At 36.2% G+C, this 25,316-nt stretch overlaps 1 pseudogene; it reads left to right on the plus strand.

Annotated features, from left to right (window-relative positions):
• Positions 1-19,359, plus strand: part of LOC144251839 (cold shock domain-containing protein E1 pseudogene) — a 42,099-nt pseudogene extending 22,740 nt beyond the window's left edge.
• The last annotated feature ends 5,957 nt before the right edge of the window (positions 19,360-25,316 follow it).

Here is a 25,316-nt window from a genome sequence, read left to right on the forward strand (position 1 = left end):
GAGTTGCTACAGGGTGTAATCACTCCACAATCAGTGTTTCATCACAAAGCACTATCTGTATAAAAAGGGTTACTCTGAAAATACAAGAGAATCATTTGTTGAAACAGGAGCCTGTAGCCATGATGTAAAAGGGAGTTTTTTTGTTTTGTTTTTTAAGAATTTGGAGTCATCATCAGTGATAGAGAAGACTGGCAGACTCCAGGTGTTACCAGACCCAGGTCCAGGCTCCTCATCAATGGAAAACCAGTAGTCAGAAAATGAGAATGAGTGGGAAAGAAATTAGGTTTACTGAAGTTCCAGCACAGTGTGGGTGTGGGTGATATCATTCTCATAGTTCCCTCTTGGGAATCGCAGGGACACAAAAGGTTTTTATAGGGAGAGAAAGATGGGATTGTGAGGCAGAGGGAGAGAATGTTTCTCTTAGCAGGATTTTGGTCATCCAGGGTGTGTCTTCTTTTTTTCATTTCTAAATGGACCATCACAATGGAGATTGACTTTCTGGGTCTAGTACCTGTACTTTCTTTGAATAGACAAATTTATTTCTGTATGTTAAAAGTCACAGAAATTTACTTGCCTTGTGTTGACATATAACTAAAGATTAAGATGAGGCATGACACATTCTGATTTTATCTGAGGACCAACAGATGTTCTGGGTTTTGTAAATCTAATGAAACATTATACAGCAGTTCACATCTTAATCAGTTAGCCACAGCTTTTATCCAGAATTGAGAAACCTGAGTGGAAGAGAGGGTGTGACTGGGGGGGTGCACAGGGAGGAAAGTTGAAGTAACTTCCCAGGACAGCTCCCAATGGAGATGTCCTCCTCACTGTTTTGTTAATAAATCCAGAGGCACTTTACCATACAAATGTACTTACATATTTTTAATTTTAAAAACATTTTTTTTGTGCCAGTCTTCTCAGTAAGTTGTTGAAACTGGCCTCAAAGTATAGATATCCTGTCTCAGCCTACTGAGTAGATGAGTTGAAAAGTGTTCACCACAGCACCTGGATAAGGGTGGCCACTGTTACACAGAAGCAGTCCTTATTTTATTTGTAATGTATTGTTAATTAAAATAGTCAAACACTGACAAAAATATATGTACATGGAATACCATCCCACCCTGTTTCAAAACTTACCTCTAAAGTACTGAATATGAAAGGGCAATTCTTGAGCAGGCCAGCATATGATGAAATGTACAATATAGATTAGAAGAACTTTTAATTTTTTAAAAAAAATCCACAAAGTTTTTGAAATTACATGAAAATGAATCTTTATAAATATGTACTCTATTATGGATAGAAGAGGAACAATGTTAATGACAAAAAGAGCTCATGGAAAAACATGAGGTGATCTTTTAGCAGATTCTGAGTGGGGATTTAGCAGATTCAGTAAGAATTAAAAACTTAATGCTTCATGTGAGCAGGGTTGCATTCCCAAGAGGCTAGATTGTTGTACCTGGAGACTTCTGTACTGTCCTGGAAGACATCACCTGCCAATTCCATCCCAACTCAGAAGCAGGTAGGGAAGGCTCTAGGGTGACCAGGGGGAGGAGAAGGCATTTCATTCCCTGTCAAAAGAAGTTTCAGGGGACCAGCACAATGTTTCTGAGGAAAGTTGGGGTAAGAAGAAAACCAGGGAGGGGAGAGAATTGGAGCCTGTTCAGGGGTTCCTTGCAGAGCAGATGATGTGGAGTCTGGGTGTTTGTTGGTGGGAGCAGATTTGCAGAGGTGATAGCATGCCAAGCTTAGGAACCAGGAGGGGTGGGTATCTTTGGGGCTTTAAGGGTGTGGGAAGCATACTTGGACTGGAATGGAAGAGAGATTTCTTTCATTAATAAGTGACCGCAAGCAGTGTCATTTGAAGTCAAGGTTCAGAACATGAGTTGCCAGTGGTACTGTTTCCTCTGAAGAAGAACTTGTAGGTTTTCAGTGCAGGTCTGTATTTCACCTGATTTTCCTCAGGAGTGGTTATTTTCTTATTCACTGGTCGTTCATCCCAGTTCAACTGAATGGTATCAAACCAATCTTTTTTATGCTAAAGATTTCCATGTCCATGCACAACTTAATGTTGCCAGAAACATTTTGTGTACTTCTTCCTTGATGTTTATTTTATTTGGTCTTTCCCAATAAGTAGAGAAGCTCTGTCTAGTGGTATTAGTCAACATGGTCCCCAGTGTCTATACAGACATCTAGAAAGACCACAGGAGATGCTTTTTGAAATGTGTGATGAGTTGACTTTGAGTCCAAATAGAATTCACAAGTGTGCAATTAAGTATTCAAAATTATTTTGAGCCTCAGGGGGACCATGACATTCTCAAGTAGGAAGAAAAAAGGATTCTTCAGTATGATACTTCAAGGTATTTCTGAACAGAAAAGCATTATATGTTGAGAAAAAAAATTAGCTATATATTGAGATTTGTGTGTATCTTTCCTATGTGGAAGAATCTGGAATTGTTTTAGTTTACCTTTGATCTGTTACTACAGTAATAATGGAGGACATTGTCTTGCCTTTCCTTATCTGTCTTTCTTGCTTCCAGTTTCCTTCTGTATATAAACTTTAAAAAAGTCATTTATGGAGTGAAGTTCTTGTTTTTTCTGACATTCTGTTGTAAACAATGTTTATATTTTGAGCAGTAGAAACTTAGATGTACCATAGTTGTACATGTTTTTAATAGTTAAATATTAACATGGGTTATTTTAGGTCATTCTGTTCATGCTCAGTTTTAATAAATTTATTCCTGTTTTCTGAATGCTTAGTAAAACATTGTGGTTGGTATTAGAGGTGTATGGACATAGCAGCATTATTGTCTACAATCCTTGGCCTGTTAGTTTTCAGGACTTGCTTGCTGAGTAGGAGAATGTTTCCAAGCCTCAAGTCAGTAAGCTGTTTTCTTGTGAAGAGTATTTCCTGATAATGTTTCACTCTAATTTCCATTTTTGTGTATGACAGGTTGTGTTGATGGGATGGGACACCAAGTATAATGGGAAGAATGGTGCTCCAATGCTAAGGGAATGACCCCTAGAAACATCAGGTCTCACACTCAAACCAAGTGTGATCTTGCAGGTCCTCAAGAGAGATTCTGAGGCTGGCCATGAGTCAGTGGATGGGAGACCCTTGGAGGTCCTGCTGCAAGCTAGGAGGCACTGGTTTGCATTTGAGCAGCAAGGCAGTGTGGGCTCTGGTTCAACATAAACTTGGCAGACACCACCACCAATGCTTGAGGATGGAAGAGAGACCCCAGATATGGATCATGCTTGACTCCAGGGGAATGATGAAAACTGGGGGTTAGTTGTGGCCTACATGATGGAGAAGTGTGCTCCTGAAAATTGCTACTGGGAGGACCACCTGCCTTCTACATGCAATACAGGGTATTGGCTGCCTGGAAGCCCTGGGATGTGTGCCTATGTATTAGTGATCAACAGGAGAGTGGGAGGCAGTGGAGCTTTCAGAAAGTGGAAGAGGTAGAATGCAGGGCCCTGTCAGGACAGGGTTCATGTTGGGGTTAGGCTGGTGTGGGTTGGGAGTGCAGGGAGGGGAAGCAGTGGGAGGCAGCACAGGGGCTACTGGCTGAGGAGTAGCAGTTTAAGTCTGGGCATTGGCTGAGTGATCTTTGCAGAGGTTAGGGAATGCCAAGCTTGGGGACACATACCCAGTAGGGATGTGTGTCCTTAAAGATGTAGGCCCTGCACCTGGGAGTAAGGTAGGGTCAGTGAAGGGTGGGGGAGGTGTTTCATGGTGACTGCTTGTGGGCATTGGTTAGAGAGGAACTTCTTTTCTTATCAAACATATCAAAATAGCAAATATGAAATCCAGGTTCTGAAAATCATTTGGCACTTTTTTTTTTTTTTCTCAATGCGGAGTCTCCTTCAAACTTGTAACTTTTTCCCCAATGGATTCTTGCTGGTTGGTAGGGTGTCATTGTTTTGTATACAAATGAGTCCTATAATTCAAAACAAGCTTACCTTTCCCAAAGCACTTTTTGTATCTCTTCTGGTACTTTGAAGTTTATTTTACCTTTGCCAGTAAACAGTGTCTTTCCACTGACATTTGGCATCAATTTGTGCAAGCTGAATACTCAGTAACTTTGCTGTCTGTTCCATTCAATTTGTTTTAAGGCTCACCCATCTTAAGAACTACCTTGCCACTGAAAAGTTGAATATGCAGGTGTCCTGTGTAAATACCAGCATGTTGAACTTTGTACCCCCAATCCCTGGACATCCACAGCATGCCAAAATGGAGGATTATATCTTGTTGAGACCTATAGCTCCAGGAGCAAAGCCTCTTTCCTGTTTTTGCTTGAGGGGAAGAAGAAGCCATCAATGCTGGCCGCAGGCTTCTGAGCTTGGATCAGGGAGGCCCAGAAATTGAGAGGCGAGATACTTCATGAGCGGGAATAGTGTCTGGACCTTCTAACAGTCTGTGCAGCGTAGGCCCCGCATCAGTGGAAAAACCTCCCTAAATTTTCACAGGTTGCTTCTCTGAGAGCTCAGCTGTATGTCTGAAGCAAGTGAGGTTGTGGATGCATTGATCAGCACCGTGAAGTGTACCTTCTCATAGTCACAGGAGAAGGAGAAAAAGGAAAGACCAGTATCAAAGATAAGTGTTGTTAAGAAACGGATGCATAGTGCTAGTCTGACTTACTCACATATTGAGGTTTGGGTTTGAGAGAACAGGAAGTTGTTCTCACCAAGGAAGTAGAAGCTGTGAATGGATGGGGTCTTTGTATTTTTGGAAAAGTAGAATTGTTTGTTGATTGGTCTTTGGCTAACACCATGCACCCCATTTTCCAGAAACAGGTCTTATGATGATTACCTGGTAGGTAATCACTGTGTGTGTGAGTATTGCATATCGTGGCATCAACTGTGCTGATGGTGACATCGGCTTTCTGCTCATGAGCCATTATCAATTTGTGCCTGTTTTGGTAGCTCTGTTTGGAGATGTGGAAGTTCTTGCAGCACTGCTTGCTGGTCAAGACATGATGTTGTTTGTCCTGGTGCATCAGTAGCTGATCAGAGCTGATTGTGTCCCTGCATCTGTATTGGAGAACCAGCCTTTGACCATGGACTTGAGGTTATTTGAGGAAAAAAAAAAGCTGTGACATACTGCAGAATTAGACCAAAACCAAAGATAGCAAAATGGATATTGATATTGTACTTGGGATAGAAATGTAAAAACCCAACAATCTACCAACAGATGGGAAAACCATGACTGAAATGAAGAAAGTAAGGAGTTATGGGATTCTTCTGAAGTGTGCCAGCAGCCCTCCACTCACTCACTGCACTCTGTACTGCTTCTGGGGACTTATGAATGAACTCTCTCCATAGCCTCGGTTGATACATATGCAATGTACCTTTCCTCTGGCACTTAAATCATCTGATGTTTTTTAGGACATAGACTTTTGTTTTTAATTTTGGACATCATTGAGAGAGAATTCTCGGAAGCTTCAGGGCATTTTTATTTATTCCAAAGTACATTTCATCTTGTAGCTACTGCTTTACCCTCTTACATCTTTGTAACCAGTCAGGTGGCTCATCACTGTGTGATCTTCTATTTACATGTGATCCCCTATTTGTTCTTCATTTTTCTCTCTAGCTTTTGCATAGGAGATAAAACATTCAACACTTTGCATTCTGTGTCTGGATTATTTCATTGATCATGTCATTTCTTATTCCATTCATAACTTTTCTGGATATAGCAGTCTTGGTTGGAAAGTGTTTCCTTTCGAAGCTTGGAATATTTCATTCCAACCCCCCCCCCCTTGATTTTAGAGTCTGAGATGAGAAGTTTGAACTGAGGCTTATAAACATAAGTATAATTAAATTTATACAAACAAATATAAATTTATACAAATGTGACCTAATGTTTTTCTTGTGTATCTTTTACTATTTTTCCCTATTTTCATTGCTGGGTCCTTTGATTATAATGTCTTGCAGAGCTGCTTTTTATCTTAATCTTTTTTTTTTTTTTTTTTGCTTTGGGATTCTGTATGGATCGTGTGTGTAAATGTCTATCTTATTTTTAATGTTTAATTTTTTTCTAGTGCTATTTGATCAAAAAATTTAATTTCATTAGTCTGAATTTCTATGTTCTTCTTCACCTTTTGCCAAGATTTTCTACTTGACCTTGAGCCCAAAACAATGGTTTTCCCAAACATGTACTGAAAGTTTTGAAAATGTGAGCAAAAATAGACTTTCCTTCTTAAAATTGTTTTCTCATATATTAGTCATATTAATAGATAATTATTAACAGGGAAGGAGATACTTTTAATTAAATTTTCAGCTTTTGTTTTCTTTCAGTTTATTCTTTTCTAGGCTTTAAGTCTATTTTGAAGTGTAACTTAATGTTTCTCAATTTTATATATTAAGATTTACATTTTCATTTATACCAGTTTGCTTCAATGTGAGTTTCTCTTCAAAGTAAAATTTTTAAAAATTGAATGAGATTATAAATTTGATCCATTAGATCCTCCAGGAAATATTATTATTTAATATGCATAAGCTTATCTCAAATGATTTGGAGAGTTCTTCAGGCCAGGCTACTTGATTTGAAGAGAAGGAAAATTTAAATTAAAAGCTTCAAGTTATAAATGCATTTTGGAACCAACTTATATCCTCCTCAGCTATAATGGTGGTTATATGTTGTGACTTGTTAACCATTTGTGGGAAATTTCACTGAGCTGTTCCAATTATTATCTTCCAATTATCATTTTAATATTAAGTGACATTTTTCTCAAGATAAATCATAAGTATGTTTTTCACTGATATTTTGAGAGTCGTAGTCACTACACAGTTTTTAAATAAACAGATATTTTTACCTCTAAATCTATTTCCTGACAGGGTGAAGTAAGTAAGTGTTGCATGGATTTGTATGGAAAACTGAATAACTCTACCTAATGGGCAATATAAACATTTGATCATGTAGTTGAATCACAAATATCAAGGTACATTTCTATGGTAGATGTAATAAAATAAGATTTTGAATCACTCCTTCGTCATACTTATAAACCATTATTTTAAAAATGATTGTAGTAGAGTGACATGATTTTAATACAGCTCTTAAAATTATATGAGCATATGAATTAAAGTGGAGTGGAATTCCCTTGTCCTCCATTAACATATGGCACAGAGTGAGAATTCAGTAATGAACTTTCCTATGGTTGGCAGTATGATTGATATTGGTGTAGAAATGGATGATCTGTCCTTAAACCATAAATGTTCTTCATCAGGGAGTAAATGTTCATAAAATTAGATACCTATAACTATAAGCTACCATAACTCTATATTATGATATGTAAGTAAGTAGTTTTATTTTGACTTTATAAAACATAAGGGTAAGGTTACTTTTTTGGTTTTCTATTTTTGATTCTTATTCCTTTGTTATTCAGAAAATTCTTCTTTAGCACCTACTTTGCATTTAGAACTATTTTGGAAGCTGGAAAATATATAATAGCATTTTTATTTGGTATTTTATTTTTTACTTTCAAGATTGGAAAGGATGTCTATCCCTTTCTGTTTTCAAATATGAATGTATGTGTAGAGATTTCAAAATGGGGTTAAAATAAATAAATGACCCAACTCAAAAGCACTTAAGTTAGAAAACCACAAGCCATTATATAAAGGGCATGAATCATACTGTCTTTAATTAAGTGGATGTATGTTTAGAAGGCCAGAGGCTTATCCTGCTTATGAATAGGTTAAGTTCTTTTGTGAGTCTTGAGTGTTGTTATCTATCTATCTATGTATATATTTAGTAATATACATATATGCAGAAATACTTATAGATACATGTATATGTATGGAATATGGCTTCCAAGAGACAGAGGGACATAAAGTGATTATAGATAATTATACATTTTTTAGCTGAAACATAATCAGTGCCAGTGGCTTTTATTTTTCTTTACAGTTTTTTTAATTTGTGCATTATAATTGTACATAGCAAGATTTTTTGTTACATATTTATACATGCACACAATTTAACAATATAATTTGGCCAATATTGCTTCCCAGCACTTCTGCCCTCCCTGCGTACCTCCCACCCCTTGGTCTTTTTCTCTAGTTATCTCCCTTTGATTTTTCAGAGATCATCCCCCACACCATTCTTTTTCTTTTTCCTCTCTTGCTTGCACATATGAGAGAAAGCATATGATCCTTGACCTTCTGAGTTTGACTTATTTTGTTTAATATTATGGTCTCCACCCATTTTTCTGCAAATGACATAATTTCATTTTTATGATTTAATAAACTTTCATATTATCTCATCTCTCTTTGGATTCCTAGCGTTAGGCACACAGGGAAGCTAATTTTAATCCATCATATTGATAATAGTAATAGCAGCCCTCCTTTCTCATTCACCTCCAATTCTGGTGTTCCTTCCATGTGCCTGCCGTGATTCTTGTGGTTGATCTTTCATCTTTGTGGTGGAGTAGTATAACTTGCTCTAAGGATTAAGGATACTAAGCCAGAGAAGTAAACAGATGGCTATAGAGGGAACTCCCTTAGTTTGACTCCATGCCCATCACTTTTATCCTTGGGAAGCATGGGTGCCAATTTTAAGCCTGAAAAATGTCTGCATCACAGTATTTTTAATATAATTCTATATGTAGTATAATTTTGATAAATTATTTGACTTTCTATTTCTTCTGGTTGGGAATATGTTAGAATTTTTAAAAGTTTCCAATGAAATAGGTGAATTTCATCAGGTGATTTCTAATGCTGCTTTCATATTTGATACACCATTTAATCTTTTCCAGTTATTTGATATGTGCTTTTTTTTCCTGAGCACCTAAAGCATTTTTATTCATTCTATTTAGTTATACATGGCAGTGGAATGCACTTTGACACATCATACATAAATGGTGTATAACTTCTCATTCTTCTGGTTGTACATGATGTAGAATCACACTGGTCATGTAGTCATATATGCACATAGGGTGATTATATCAGATCCATCCTGCGATTCTTCCGACCTCCATTCCTCTTCCCCTCCCTTCACTCCCCTCTGCCTGGTCGATAGTATATCTGTTCTTCCCTACCCACTCCAAGCCTTATTATCAATTAGCATCTAAAAATCAGTGAAAACATTTGGCCTTCGGTTCTTTGGGCTTAGCTAATTTTGTTTAGCATGGTATTCTCCAGCTCCATTCATTTACTTCCAAATGCCATAATTTAATTCTTCTTTAAGGCTGGGTAATATCTGGTTGTGTAAGTATATCACGTTTTCTTTATTAATTCATCTGTTGAAATGCACTTAGTTAAGTTTCATTGTTAGGCTATAACATTGATGTGGCTGCACCACTGTAGTATGCTGATTTTAAATCCTTTGGGTATAAACTGAAAAGAGGGATAACTGGGTAAATTTCAAGTTTTCTGAGGAATCTTTATACTGTTTTCCATACTGATAATTTGGAAATTTGCCTCCCCACCAGCAAGGTATGATTGTACCTTTTTCCCTACATCCTCACCAACATTTATTGTTGATTGTATCCTTGATAATTGCCATTCTGACTGGAGTGAGATGAAATCTCAATGAAGATTTGACTTGCATTTTTGTAGTTACTAGAGATGAATATTTTTTCATATATTTGTTGATTGTATTTTTTCTTCTTCTCAGTTTCTGTTCAGATCCTTAGTCCATTTATTGATTGGGTCATTGTTGTTGTTGTTGTTATTATTATTATTGTTGTTGTTGTAAGGTTTTTTAGTTCTTCATATATTCTGGAGATTAATGTTGTATCTGAGGTGCATGTGGTAAAGATTTTCTCCCATTCAGTAGGCTTTCTCTTCATATTATTGTTTCTTATGCTGAGAAGAAGTTTAAAATCTGCTTCTTTGATTCTATCCCATTTATTTATTCTTGATTTTACATCTTGTGGTTTATGGGTCTTGCTAAGAAAGTAAGTTCCTAAGCTGACATGATGGAGATTTGGGCCTACATTTTCTTCAGTTAGTTGCAGGGTCTCTAGGGTTCAAGTGCCTAAGTCCTTGACCCACTTTGAGTTTTGTGTAGGATGAAAAGTAGGGGTTTAATTTTATTTTGCTACATGTGTATTTCTAGTTTTCCCAGCACAATATATTGAAGATGGTATCTTTTCTCCAGTGTATATTTTGGCCCCATCTTCTAGTATTAGTTAACTGTATTTATGTGGGTTTTTTACTGTTTATTCTATTCTTTACTATTGTTCTGTGAGTCTGTTTTGGTGCCAGTACCATGCTGTTTTTGTTACCATGGCTTGGTGGTGTAGTTTAAGGCCTGTGGATTGTGATGCCTCCTGCATCACTTTTCTTGCTAATGACTGCTTTGGCTATTCTGGTTCTCTAATATTTGCAAATGAATTTTATGGGTGATTTTTCTAGTTCTACAAAAAGTCATTGGTATTTTTATAGGAATTGCATTGAATCCGTATAGCACTTTTGGTCACATGGTTAATTTGACAATATTAATTCTGCCTTTCAAGGACATGGGAGATTTTCTATCTTTTATGGTCTTCTGTAATTTCTTTCTTCAGTGTTATGTAGTTTTAATTGTAGAAATATTTCAAATCATTTGTTCTATATAATCCCAAGTATTTTATTGTTTTCTTAGGCTATTGTGAATGGTATAGTTTTCATAATTTCTCTTTCAGTTCACCTGCCATTGATATATAGGTATGTAATTTATTTATGGCTGTTAATTACACAATCAATTTTGATGTATTATATCTCTATTCTCATTTATTTCTGAAATTTTTTCTCCCCTGATTTTATATGTAATTCAATCCTAATCCATAGTTGTATATTTTAGCCTCCAGGCATTAAATGGTTTCTTATCTTATCTTATCATTAACCTGCTATTTCTTTCTTTTGGATCTCATTGGGTGCAAAAAAATTATCTCTATTTCTTGTATTTACCTTGTACCAAAAAATATGATTTTTGGTTTCAGGGATTGAACTCAGTGGCACTTGACAACTGAACTACATCCCCAGCCCTATTTAGATACAGGTTCTCACTGAATTGCTTAGCACCTTGCCATTGCTGAGGCTGGCTTTGAACTTGCAATCCTTCTCTTTTTTTTTTTTTAAACAGAGAGTGAGAGAGGAGAGAGAGAGAGAGAGAATTTTTAATATTTATTTTCCAGTTCTCGGTGGACACAACATCTTTGTTGGTATGTGGTGCTGAGGATCGAACCCGGGCCGCACGCATGCCAGGCGAGCGCGCTACCTCTTGAGCCACATACCCATCCCAATCCTTCTCTTTTAGCTTCCTGCACCACTGGGATTACAGGAGTGCTCCACCATGCCTGGCAGTATGAACTATTTTAACGAATGTTCATTGTTTCATGATGAAGCAAATGAATTCATTATTGATGGATTAAATAGTCCACATATGTCTATGCAGTCTATATGATTAATGTTATGTATTTAGTTCTGAAGAGGCTAGGCTGGCAGTGTTTCCTTTTTTGATGGGCATGGTACAGAAAGGTCTCCCAAAACCTCAGCAGTGTGAAGAGCATGGAGTGTGGTTCTCACAAGGCCTTTCACCTGCTACCACAAACTCTGTCTTCCATCTATGGCTTCCTCCAATTGTCACCTCCTCAAACCCCCACCAACACCAAACCATTTTATAGTAATCTTATTTTGTTTAAAAGCATTGACAGAGGTGTTGGGTATATGGATTAGTTATAGAGTATTTAGCATGTATGAGAACCTGGGTATAGTGCTCATCTCTTTAAAAAAATGACTTACCAAAATTATTATTGCCAATGAAGAAGCTTATCAAGGGAGATTGAGCAGGAATACTGGCTGGTGTGGGCCATTTGTGGAGGTCCTGACCTGAAAGCCCTAGAGAAACAGAGAGGTCCTGAGTGTCTCCATGCACCTATTTACTCATTTCACAAATTTGAATGAATCCTGGAGGCCAAAGTGCGAGTCAGTTATGTAGGTTAGAAGAGTGTCCTGATGGAATGGAAGACTGCACCATCCAGGCTGTGCCGGTGGGGGCAGAGCAGAAGGGAGACCAGTTCTCCTTTCACCAGGATGTTTGACTTTAATATCCTATGGAGTGCTCAATATCCAGGACCTGCAAACCTTGGAAGTTCAGTACCCAGGACTTCTAATTGGCAGCTAAATAAACCCAAAACTTCAACTGGTTTCCCAAGTAATTATAATTTCCTTATAGGGTGACTGATTTTTAAAAAATAAATTAATACACACAGCATCTTTTAATGTACACATTTTCAAAAGAATTGAAAAGTTTTCAGATACAATCTATTATCTGTTGTATCCTGAGGGCCTCACAAGAACTCTGAAGTTGGAAGATGGCTCCATGTTCTTTCTTATTTTTTTTTTAATTTTTAAAACTGCTTCACACTGGTATATTTAGGGATGTGTCTTCCACCCCTAAATAAAGATTTTACTTATTTCTCACATGCTTTACTCACTAGTTCATCAAATTCTTAAGGATAACTCATTGTCATCTTGATCATCCAACCATCTTCATAACAACAGTTGTTGACAAGCCCTGAATTTTCTGCAAATAGCTTTATTAACTTTAGTTACCTCCCCACAGAGGACACTAGAGTTCACAGGCAGCTCTCATAATTTCTAAAACACAAAACACAACATGCTTTTTTTCAATTTTGTCACCATTTTTAGGCAGACTAAACTAAAAAAAGCATCTGCCAAAAGCTTTTTGCACAAAATTCCATAATTGCTGATTCCACTGCCCTTTCCTGTAGTTATGCATTACTCTGTATCTGTTCAAGCAGGGATAGCAGGGCATTGGTTGAGAGCATCCAGTTAGTGTAGGCTCTCAGTCACTGGTGCCAAGGGAGCAGCACACAAGGGTGCCTATTCTGCACAGAGCTACCTGCAGCTGTCCTACAGTACCTTGCCCTACCCTGTTCTGAGGGGATTAATGGTATCAAAGGTAGGTGCTGCTGGTGGTTTGTGCATAGGAATATTCACTGACCCAAAATGTGAGCTCTTCCTATGGTTATTGATTTCACAAGAAACAAATAAAAAAATCATTACATTTTTGAGTTCTACATGCAGTCTTTTAGGGTCATGATGACACTAAGAAAATGTTTGCGATGAACAAAAATTTGACATTCTGTGTATCAAAATACATTATTAACTTTCACAAATTACTTGTTTGCCAGTTGCCAAAAGATAAGTGACTGGAACAAGATAAAAAGATTACTCAAATATCTGTACAAAGAGTGAAATGGAATTTTTAGGTAGTGGCATGCACAGTTTTAAATGCTGCATAGAAGTTACCATCCAATCATCTATTCGAGGAGTATTAAACATCTCAAACCTTAATCAACAGCCCAATAGCACTACTCTTCACCTTCAAATCATTGTAGCTGAAAAATTTATCTCATTTGTTAGACTTAAATTTCTTCTCTTACCAAGGACAATAAATATATTTTCTATGTTCATATATCACCATAACTTGAGCATCTGTAAAAGAGTACTTTATTTGATTTAATTAAATTCCAGGGTTGGAAACGAAGCTCAAATGTTAGAGTACCTCCTGCATAGCAAGATCAAGGGTAAGGGTTCAATCCTCAGCACAACAACAGCAACAACAACAACATTGTAATCATCAACAACATAATAGATTTTAAAAAGAGAGGTAGAAAAAAAGGAAGTCTTCTTTTCAATTTATTATTTCTTAAACACCTTTTCCAACATGAAGAAGCATTTGTTTTCTTCTAGTACATTTCTGTATTAACATCCTATAGTGCCTTTCATCTATTGTAGATATTACTACAATACACTTTTTATATATGCATATTTTATTTCACATATGCAATTATAGGTTAATAATTTTGTTTTGGTTGCATTCTGATGGAAATAGAAGAGAGCAAGTATAAAATATTATTGCTACTGCAAAAGTATTGCTTTACTTTATAAAAGTTTCACTTAAAAATACTGAAGTTCTCAACTATACTTATCTATTCTTTAATTCTATTCATTTGTACTCATAAACTGAATACTTTTTTTATGCTCAAAAACTGCACAGCTACTTATTTTGTATTTGACATACTCTAGTATCTCACAGAACTCTTACACAAAAACTTTCTTTATGTGACCAGTTAATTAAAACTGAAGTGATAGGACTCAGTTTCAAGTAAAACAGTTCTTCCTCCTTTTCCATCAAGCATTTATGGAGGTAAGAAATTGTCAACTCCCCTTGTGGAAAATTAAGACAGTATTAAATACTAATCATTGAAAACACCTGATTCACATATATCCTGTGTATGTAAACACTGAATTAATTTAACCATACTAATTCATTTGGATTCTTTTTCCCTTGGGATTAAGTTACTTGGGGAAAAATAAGAAAGTATTTACTTTTAGTTTGGTCTTTTGCTCTTGTTATTCAGCCTACTTTACCTATAGTACTTTTAAGAACTGAATTTAATTTAAATGTCATCCATGTGATTAGAACTGCCATAAATATATTGTTTGTCTTACATTTCAGTTAAGGTAAGGCACCATGGATTATGATGGTTCTTTATTTTGTGTAAGAAGAAAAAAATTAAATGCTGCCAATTATAGTTGTAATGCAGCCTGAATTTTTAGTGGTATTCCAATGTCAGTGTTATTAAAATGATAGGGGAAAAAAGCATCCAAGACTCATTGAAATACATAGTTTTTAAAAGATATCTGCAAAAGTCACTATAATGCTACTAATTTAATAATTGAAATACTCTTAGTTGATAAAAGCAATAGTATTGATTCCAGTAGCTACCAATTATGGAGCTGTTCCTTGTTCTAGAAACTCTTCAAATGTTTTAAATAGATTCTCCATGAAGCATCAAATTAGGACCCTGGGAGATACTAATTTTAATCCTGTGTTTTTTAGGAAACTGAGGGAGAGTATGACTGTAGGATAACTAGTACATCACAGAGCCTAAAGTAGAACTCAAACCGAAGATGAGCTAAATCTTAAGGCCATGTTCTTTCTAGGCAAGTGGGCCACTCTGCTCTGGGGATGTGGTTCTATGGTATAGCCCTTCTTTACCCATAATGCTTCAGTCCTGGGTTCCATCCCCAGAACTATGAAAATAAAGAGACAAAAGTAAGTAAAATCAATGGAACCAGGCACAGTGGAACATACCCATGATTCCAGTGAGTAAGGATGCTGAGGCTAGAGCATTGGAAGCACAAGGTCAGGGTGGGCAACTTAGTGAAACCCTGCATCAGAATTTTTTAAAAACTAAATTAATAAGTGCTTAGGATATGACTCAGTAGTTGAGTACCCCAGGGTACAATCCCAAACAATATCAGAAACAAGAAACATGAAAGAAAGTGTCAATGGCATAGGCCGATCATTCATTAGTTTATTAAGTAATGACAGCTAGTAAATATTGTACCTTCTTCAGAAGAAAATAGAGGAATTATGAACTATTAAATGTTTATAATTGCATTAATAGCTGGATATTTCAAAAGGTGCCTTATGAATTCCTAACAAAGCCTCCTTACTTGCATAGAACCCTTCTATATTATGCCTGTGCCTGTGGCAATCCAGCAGTGCTGGCTTTTATAGTGAAGATGAAATACAACGTTGACCTGTGAGACAGTGATGACAACATACCGTTGATGAAGGCAGATGTAGCCAATGGTTTTGCAGAAAATTAATTTGATGCAATGCTTAGAAGAAAAATTGATTAATGCCAGTTGGTTATAACTAATGAGTAAAACATGTGAAATGTTTTTCTTGGATTTTCCAAATTTATAATCTATTTTTTGGTTAAAACCAACAGGCCTTTTAATATGAGGAAGAGGAATGTGCAATTATTCTTCTAGAACATGGTGCCAATCCAAATGTTCACAACAAGTGTGAAACTCCTCTCCACTATGCTATCTTTTATAGGAACACATCAGTAACAACAAAACTGCTTTCAATCAACGCAGATATTGAAGTCAAAACACGGTATAAACATCAATCATCATTATTTCCAAAATATTTGAAATGTTTCTTTGAAATTAACAGTGATTTATGTTAACAAATACTGATTATAAGCAGTAATTTTTCGATTAGAATAGTAACAAATGTTGGAAGGTCTCCTCATATTCCTCCTCCTTCTTTTGTAGCTCATGTGTATATTTAGGAGTTATCCCTCCATGAATTGGGTCCACATCTAGAGTTCAAGAGACTCATGTAGAAATCTGAATTTTAAGCTTCTGTGAGTAACCTGATGTGGTCCTCCTTGAGTCATAGTACCGTGTCGTGTGGTGTGCAGGGTTTGCCTCCCACATGCTGGGCACACATGTTCTTTAGTTTGCTATTGACAACTGCAGCATTCCCTCAGATCACCTACTTCTCCTGTATAAATGAGGTTATAGCTCCTATTTTATAATATATTTTGATAAAGTTTTCATGGTAATTTTTACTGATATACAAGAATATGGCCTACATAATATATTATCAATCTCTTTCAAATGGGATTAATTTTTTGAATTGAGAATTTGATATTTAAGTAATTTTCTTTCTATATCCTATAAAAATCATGTTCTCATTGGAATTTTTGAAAGGCAGATTAGGTCGCTCATTGCTAGAATTGAGTAAATTATTGCTAGAAGTAGTAACTCATGAATATTGTGAGCTGTACTATGTATTACTATTCAGCTTTGTTCCTTAAAAATGCAAATGATTTAGTATCTTTCATGATGCTAAAAATAATCTGTGTAGATCAGCATGAATCTTGTTGAATCACAAAATTTCTGAATTTTGGTTAAAATTATAAATAACATTAAGTAGCAATTAACGTGGAATGCAAGTAAAAAGAATTTTGGAAAGTAGATTAGCATTATGTTACAGGATTGTCATTACAAGTGAGAATACATTTTCAATATTATTTTTTATTAGTGGTTATAGTTATACATAGTAGTTGGGTTCATCCCAACAAAATCATACATGCATGGAATTTCAGTTGAATTTATGATTTCCTCTCTTCCATTCTGTCCTACTTCTCCTCCTCCAGTCTCCTCCTCCTATTCTCCTGAACTTCCTTTCACTTGTCTGTTTATTTATATTTGATTGTTTCTTTTTACTTATACATAAAGCTGCAATTCCCTGTGGTATATTTATATATGCATATAACATTAATATTAAAGAATTCCTTCTTCATTCCTTTCCCTTTCCCATTCCCGCTCTGCCTCTCAATCTCCTTTTCCTACACTGAATGATATTCCCTAAATCTTTTGATATTCTGTTCTTCCCTTCTTTTTCTTTACTTAATTCTAGCTTCCACATATGAAACATTTGACCTTTGAGTTTCTTAGTTTCACTTATTTCACTTAGATGATGTCATAATTGATTTTTATGGCTGAGTAAAACTTTATTGTATGTATGTGCACCACTATTTCTCAATCCTTTCATCTAATCACAGGCACCTGGGTTGATTTCATAATTTACCTATTGTGTATTGTGCTACTGTAAACACTCATGTGATTGAATTACTATACTAGGCGAATTTTATTGTACTTGTTTACTGATGCATAGATAGCTGGTTCTTGTTGTGGTTCCCTGCTTAGATTTTGGGAAATCTCCAAACTGTTTTCCAGAGTTGTTGTACTAGTATGTAGTACCACCAGCAGTGTACAAGTGTGCCTTTCCCATACATTCTTACCAGTATGTATCACTGTTTGTGTTCTTCATCATTACCATTATGGCTGGAGTAAGATAAAGTTTTAGTGTAGTTTTTATTCACATTAACCTAATTGCTAGACATGTAGAAGAGTTTTTCATATATATTTTGGATATTTGTGTTTTTTTTAAGAAATTTCTGTTTAGTTCTTTTGCCCAGTTATTGAATGGGTGTTTTTTGTTTGTTTCGTTTTGTTGTTGTTTCTTTGTTTGGTGGGGTTTTTTAATATTTATATTTTTGTTGTAGCTGGACACAATACCTTTATTTTATTTATTTTATGTGGTTCTATGGATCAACCCTAGGGCCTCACATGTGCTAGGTGAATGCTCTCCTGTTGAGCTACAACCCCAGCTTGGTGTTGTTGTTGTTGTTGTTGTTTTTTTTTTTGAGTTGGTTATTTCTGTTTGTTAACCCCTGTCAGTGGATTAACTGGCATTTTTTCTCCAATTGTGTAAGAATAATATATTTTTGTATTGAGCTTTCTGACATGTAAGATAAATATCTTTCATCTTACAATAAGAGAAGACACAGGGACCAATTATTAAAAAAAAAATCAATGTAGTTTACTCAGAGTCTCTCAGTTTTAAGCAGGAATGCCTGATATTGGTATCTGGGATTCTGATTCCATAAATAGAAAAGAATTAAGAGGACTTGTATAACATGCAGGAAACTTTCATGTCATTGGAAAGCTCTCAGTGGACATCAGATTGCAACTTGTGTGTGACTTTTAGGTCGTAATTCCAACAAAAGGCTTTTGGGTTATGTGGAAACTCTGAAAGATAATTTTGGGTTTATTGAAACAGCCAATCATAATAAGGAAATCTTTTTCCATTACAGTGAGTTCTCTGGTGATGTCGATAGCCTGGAGCTGGGGGACATGGTGGAATACAGCTTGTCAAAAGGCAAAGGCAACAAAGTCAGTGCTGAAAAAGTAAACAAAACTCACTCAGTGAATGGCATTTCTGAAGAAGCTGATCCCACTATCTATTCTGGTAAAGTCATTCGCCCCCTCAGAAGTGTTGATCCAACACAGATTGAGTCTCAAGGAATGATTGAGATCATGGATGAGGGGGATATGAAAGGTGAGGTGTATCCATCTGGCATAGTTGGAATGGCCAATAAAGGGGATTGCCTGCAGAAAGGGGAGAGTGTCAAGTTCCTGGGCCAAAATGCACAGACTATGGCCTATAACATCACGCTCCTGTGCAGGGCCACAGTAGAGTGTGTGAAAGATCAGTTTGGCTTCATTAACTACATAGTAGGAGATAGCAAGAAGCTCTTTTTCCATGTGAAAGAAGTTCAAGATGGCATTGAGCTATAAGCAGGAGATGAAGTGGAGTTCTCAGTGATTCTTAATCAGCGTACTGGCAAGTGCAGTGCCTGTAATGTTTGGGGAGTCTGTGAGGGCCCCAAGGCTGTTGCAGCTCCTCGACCTGACCGGTTGGTCAGTCTCTTGAAGAACATCACCCTGGATGATGCTAGTACTCCTCGCCTAAAGGTTCTTCTTCAGCCAAGGGGACCAGATAACTCAACGGGATTTGGTGCAGAAAGAAAGATTTGTCAAGCTGGTGCCATTGACTAACCACATCCATAAAGCACATCATTAACCCACTATGATCAAGTTGGGGGGATTCTGGTGAAGGGTTCTGAATATCTCCCTCTTCATCCCTCCCAAAATCTGGAATACTTATTCTATTGAGCTATTACACCAGTTTTAACACCTTCCTTGTGTTATGTTTAAAAAAATAAATAAATTTAAGAAACCATTTTAAAACTATGCACAGTTGCAGCTTGGAAAACTTAAGGTGGCACCTTATAGTATCAATTATAGGAGCTTTATTTGGTGCATTTTACACAACTGGTAATTGCAAAATCCACTTCGCCTGTGTAAGTGAAAAATACAGACTGTTATCTTGTTGGCCCTATGAAATTCTGCACTTGATATTTAGTATATACTCTACCTTCATTACTTCTGGCAAGATGTTCTGCCTTAGCACTCAGTTTCAATCTTTTCCTTTTCTTTCCTGTTCATTATGCTTTAATTCTGAGGACCATATGAGGGTAGGATATATTACCTTTTAAAAACTACAAAAATTTGTATAGGCAAACCATTTTCTTAAGTTGATGGACAAATGTTAAAATGTTATTTTTCATATCATTTATAATCTTGTCACAATCCACTTAACAAAGTTTGGTTAGATTTCAGTGAAAATTGTCTTCCAGAGTATTTTTTTTTTCCTGAGATGGGGAGAAAATAACTTTACTACAATTAGTATATATGGTGCAGAATTTCATACAATTAAAGTGTGCCAGCAGTGTGGTAATTTGAACATATTTAAACAAACAAAAAAGGATGAATGCACAAACTTGCTGCTACTTAGATCACTGCAGCTTCTAGGACCCAGTTTCTTTTGCTGATTTAAAACAAAATGAGAAAAAATTAATAAATAAAAAAGTTGTGCCTGAAATGAATCTTGTTTTTTTTTTTTTTTTAATAAGTAGCCGCCTGGTTCCTGTGTCCTGTAGAATACAGGCATTTGACCCTTGGTGTAGCTTCTGTTCAACTTTATATCACGGGAATGCATTGGTCTGATTTCTTGGCCCTCATCTTAAATTGGCCATATTCAGGGTCCCTGGTCAGTGGACTGAAGGCTTTGTCTAAGATGACAAGGGTCAGCTCAGAGGATATGGGGGAGGGCGCTTTTATCTTCCCCATTGTCATTTGAGGTTTTGATCTCTGGGTAAAGAGGCCATTTATCTTTGTAAACAGAAAATATTTTGCTTTCTGCCGTTTTCTGTTAATGGTGAAAGAATGGAAGTGAATAAAGTTTTACTGATTTTGAGACACTAAAAAAAAAAAAAAACTCATTTTCTCCAACTTCTCCCATAGACTCAATTGGAATAATGCATAAAGAAGCTCATACTTTATTTACCCTTATCGTGCAGAGGGAGCATTTATTTTAATTTGCTAGAAGCATAGTAGATTCTTAATTATTTAAAAGCTGAGTCTATGTTATTTAATCAACAGCTTTAAAAGATGAAAATTTACTTTATTTCATATCTTCCTCTGGCCAATCCTCACTATCACCATAAATATGCTTCTCTCCCCAACCCTCCCTGTCACGCACACATCCGTACAATCACATGAAAACAAATAAATGTTCCTGTTCATCTGTTGAGTAGAAAGTCATTTATTTTTCTCTCATGTGAGGAAACCAGTTTCTATGACCAGTTTTGAACTATTTCTATGAAGTTCCGATATCTTCCTACTACAGTAGGGGAAACTGAGGCCTCAAAAGGGTAATTGAGTGATCCCCACTCAGTTAGCTCTAAGAGCCCTAGGACTCCTAGATTTAAGTATAGGACTTTCTTAGACTGTTCTTCCTCAGAGATACCAAAAGAGAAGAGAAAGTGACTAGAGGCTGAACCCTTTGCTTACCTATTTAATTAAATACAATAGAACAACTTATAGAACAGAACTTAAAATCCTTTTTATTTATAATTTTGTTTCATCATTCAGGGCTTTTAGCTGCCTTGCAGATTTTTGTGGGGGAAGGAGTTCAATGATCATCACTTAGAAGGGCTTCCTTTTTTTATTCTGTGAGGAAAAAAATCAAGAAAAAAAAACAGCAAGAACAAAGATATTTGGTAGTTACAGTTCATAGATTGAAGACAGCATCCTTTCCTGTCTCAAAATTGTCATATCACTTCAAGGTGCTCATATGTAATCCACAGACAAATCAAATGCCATCTTTTTTCTTTCCCAACTATAATATGAAGATTTTGGGCATGTGATAGGGCTGAAAAATTGGTTTCTTTGAATATGCTAATTCAATCAATCAGTAACAGTTGCATAGAATATTATATTAAGAAGAATTCAAAAGGCACAGAAGTAAAGAATGCTGTCCCCAATTAGGGATATCTTCCCTGGGTGCAGGAAGGGGAATGGCCACACATCTGCTACAAATTTGAAAACCCTGAAATAGATTATGTATGAGGTTCTTTCCAGTGCTAGCCTTTTATGATTCCTACAAAACCAGAGCAAAACTATCCAGCATTAAATTACTCCATTCAAGGCTAGATGTGTATGTTGTCATTAATCCCTCATAGTCTTATGTAAATAGTTCAGAGGGTAAATGGGAGCTTCATGGTGCTGGGAGGGAGCTGGGCCTGCCCTGAATAGCCAGCCCAGAGGCTGGCAGCACAAGGCTTTTCTAACCCTCTGATGGTGGAGAGCCTGCCCGCTGAGATCTTTCCTCTCCACTTCCTCATTATTCTCATTAGTCTTCCTTACTCAGACAGTGACACATTCTCCATTATAGCAGTGGTCTTTTACTTCTCAGATCATGAAACATCTAGAGTCTGAACAAAACCACATGCTCTCTTCCATGAGAAATCTACTCACAAACACATCTATATAATTTGGGCTCTCACCTGTTTTCATAAATATTTGTTGATCTCTTAATCTCCATCAGATGCTCATCTCCATCAGACGTAGGTGATTTGGAGATGTTACAACGCCTTGGGATTTTATCTGTGTTTTATTTGGTGCCGAAAGCAATTGTTTCTGTTGTGAACATTATTACCAAACACAGTAACAACAAATTTTTACTGGTATGTCAATATAGTGGTAAGGCCCAGTGCTAAGAACTTTGCCTGAGTTAATTCCCTTAATTCTGATAGCAAACTGTATGAGGAATTTTATAAGAGACAATAATACATTTTAAGCACTTTTTTATAACAGTGCCCAAGATAGAGTGGATCCTCAATAAATGTTAGTTGTTATTACTGCTTTTATTATTGTCATTATTTTTTTGGCAGTGGCCCAGAAGTCCTAGGCACTTTCAACAAGGTTAAAACTGTGCAATGTCTTATGTACTTCATTGATGCTTATTTAGAGTGACATGTGATCAAATAAAAAAAGAATATAGAGGATAGGGGTCCACTGGGGCCTCTAGCCATCTGTTCCAAATGCTATCTCTCTGGTTCAGATGCCCAAAACTGTCTTTCATCAGAAGATGATTGGATTCTGTGCTTATATAATAATTCATTGATAATTTGTGAGATGCATTGTTTTGCACCACTAATTCTCACTCTCTCAATCTGACCATGTGTGGAAGCATTTGGTAGGTATTTATCTATCTAGAGCCTGTTGGTGAAAGACAACAGACTATTTTGGCCTCTGCAAGATCAAAGCCTGGCCCATGGATTTCACCAGAATCCTCCAGAAGTCTGCAGGTATGTTATGCATGGCAATACAAAGAAGTTGCTCAACAGTTCACATATTTTCCATTGTTTTTTAAACACCTGTATATAATTCTGCTAGCAAAACAGGCTCAAAACTTTATGACAAAGCCTTAAATCTTAGAGTATAAACTACTTTAATAATAATTTGTGTAAAGAGCTTCAGGGCATTTTTCAGAGGATGATTATTAAAATCATCTTAATATGGAATATTATTTTGGTAGAAAATAGGAACACTAAATGTATGGTTTACACAGGCTTAATATAAGAAGGAAAACATTCAGAGGCCTAAAGTTTTGATTAGAAATAGAATACAAAAATATGTAACAATAATTCACTAGTATATGGAATTGGATACTATAAAGCAATTTAGTAATTTTTAATTTGGACTGGTCTTTAATGAATACAATTTCTAAAGTTAGGGTCTCAGTAGATATGCCATTCATCAAATAGATTTTTATGTGCCACCATACAAGGTACCCAGGAAAGCTGTATAGATGTGTAACCTAAACAAAGATTTAGGACAGCAAGGTGGAGAATGACAAGCCTCTATGGGAGCTCAGAAGGAGTCTAATTTAGAATTGTTTGGAAAATGCAAATCAGTGTTCTGTAAAATAAGGATTTGGCATAATCACACGTTCAAGAGATATAGGAGTTTCAGTATTGCTGTCCATGTTGTCTTTCATCTTTTAATAACTTTTCTTCTGAATATAAAGCCTTAACTTCTGGGTGTTGATAGCATGGAAAAGATAATGAGCACAAAGAAAACAAACTCATTCATACTCTCAAACTCCTTCTGCCGCACACCCACTATCTGTTTTCTTTCTGCTCTATTCATGCATCTTTATGTGTATCTTTTTCTTTAGGAAAAAGAAATGATATGGTAAGAACACATTGCTTGTTGCCAATGTTTACTGTAGTCATTAAATATGCTTAACAGCAACAATCCTTTCAAAAAGCTTAGTTGTATCCACGAGGCTTCAAGAGTCAGAAGTTCTGGGTGCTAGATCTTTTCCACAATCTATCAGCTGTGCAACTTTGAACAAATATCTTAGATGTTCTGACATCCAGTGACTTGTTTGCAAAATGAAGAGAAAAATAGCTAGCATTTATTGAAGAAGCATGACTCAAAGCATTTTCTGTAAGTCATCTTACAAAATCTTCCCAGGATTTCATTTCAGGTAGACAGTATATTTTTATGTTTAAAGAATATAAGTACACACAATATTGGGTTTTGTTGTGATTTGTCCAAGATTTCACACTTGGCACAGGTAGTCTGATCCCTGTACCCCCACAATAACATGTAAACGGTGCTTTCTCAAGTTTCTTAAGGCAGGAGATTGAACCCATCATTTGTTAACTCATTTTCTATTCTAGGATCTATGATAAATTACCTATGAAATGAAAATTTCCCTTATATGAATTTCTTTTTTTAAAGTATTTTTTTAGTTGTAGTTGGACACAATATCTTTATTTTATTTATTGTTACATGATGCTGAGGATCGAACCCAGCACCTCGCACGTGCTAGGCGAGGGTTCTACCACTGAGCCACAACTCCAGCCCCTTATATGAATTTCTTAACTGAAAAATTTTCAAATCCAAGTTACCTCAGAGAAAATTTTTCTTTCTCAGCATGATTTTATTTTGGGAATTATAAATTCCTTATTCCTGCATGTGCCACTCTGTGGTTCTTTGCCTAGGAACAGCTGGCTTCATGTCAAATCTTACTTTTTCTGAGCACTTTCACATGGATTGTCATGTTAGACCATGAGAAAATTTTTACAGATACTGAATTGGCAAGGACCATTCATAAAATTCACCATCTGGGAGATAGTGGCCTAATATTTGTTTACAGCTAGTAAATTATTCTGTCAGTACTTCCTAGACTCCATATAATGTTTTCTCATTCAGGCAGATTTTCCAAGCTCAAAAATAAAATGCTAGGCAGTGCTATGTACTATTTTAGATTAGGTGGTTTTAAAAGACCTCTTTGAATAACTAGGAAGGATATTTGAAAAGAACCTTAAATCTTGAGTAGAAGCCCAAAATGTAAATGTCAGAGCAAAAGAGTGTTCCTGGTAAATGAATAGTGAGTGCAGAGTTCTCCAAGCTGAGGAAAATTTATGTGGGAAAAAGAAAAGAAAGGAAAAAAGGCAATGAGACCATAGCAGAACAAGTCAGAAAAACAGTGAAAGACTTTGAGTAGAGGAGAACTGAGGGTTAGGTAATAGAATAATTGAATGGCCACAATAATAAATTTGGAAATTATCCCAGTTTCTAGGGGAAGGCAATGGGGAATCTAAATAGAGAAAGGGAAGATCTGATTTACAGAAAAAGACTACTATAAAAGGAGATCAGACTGCAGGGCAACAAAGTAGAAGCAGAAAGGCACTTTGGTAGTTACTAGGCCACATCAATTACAGAGAATGGAG

This window comes from Urocitellus parryii, unplaced genomic scaffold (assembly GCF_045843805.1).
Source record: "Urocitellus parryii isolate mUroPar1 unplaced genomic scaffold, mUroPar1.hap1 Scaffold_243, whole genome shotgun sequence".
NCBI lineage: Eukaryota > Metazoa > Chordata > Mammalia > Rodentia > Sciuridae > Urocitellus > Urocitellus parryii.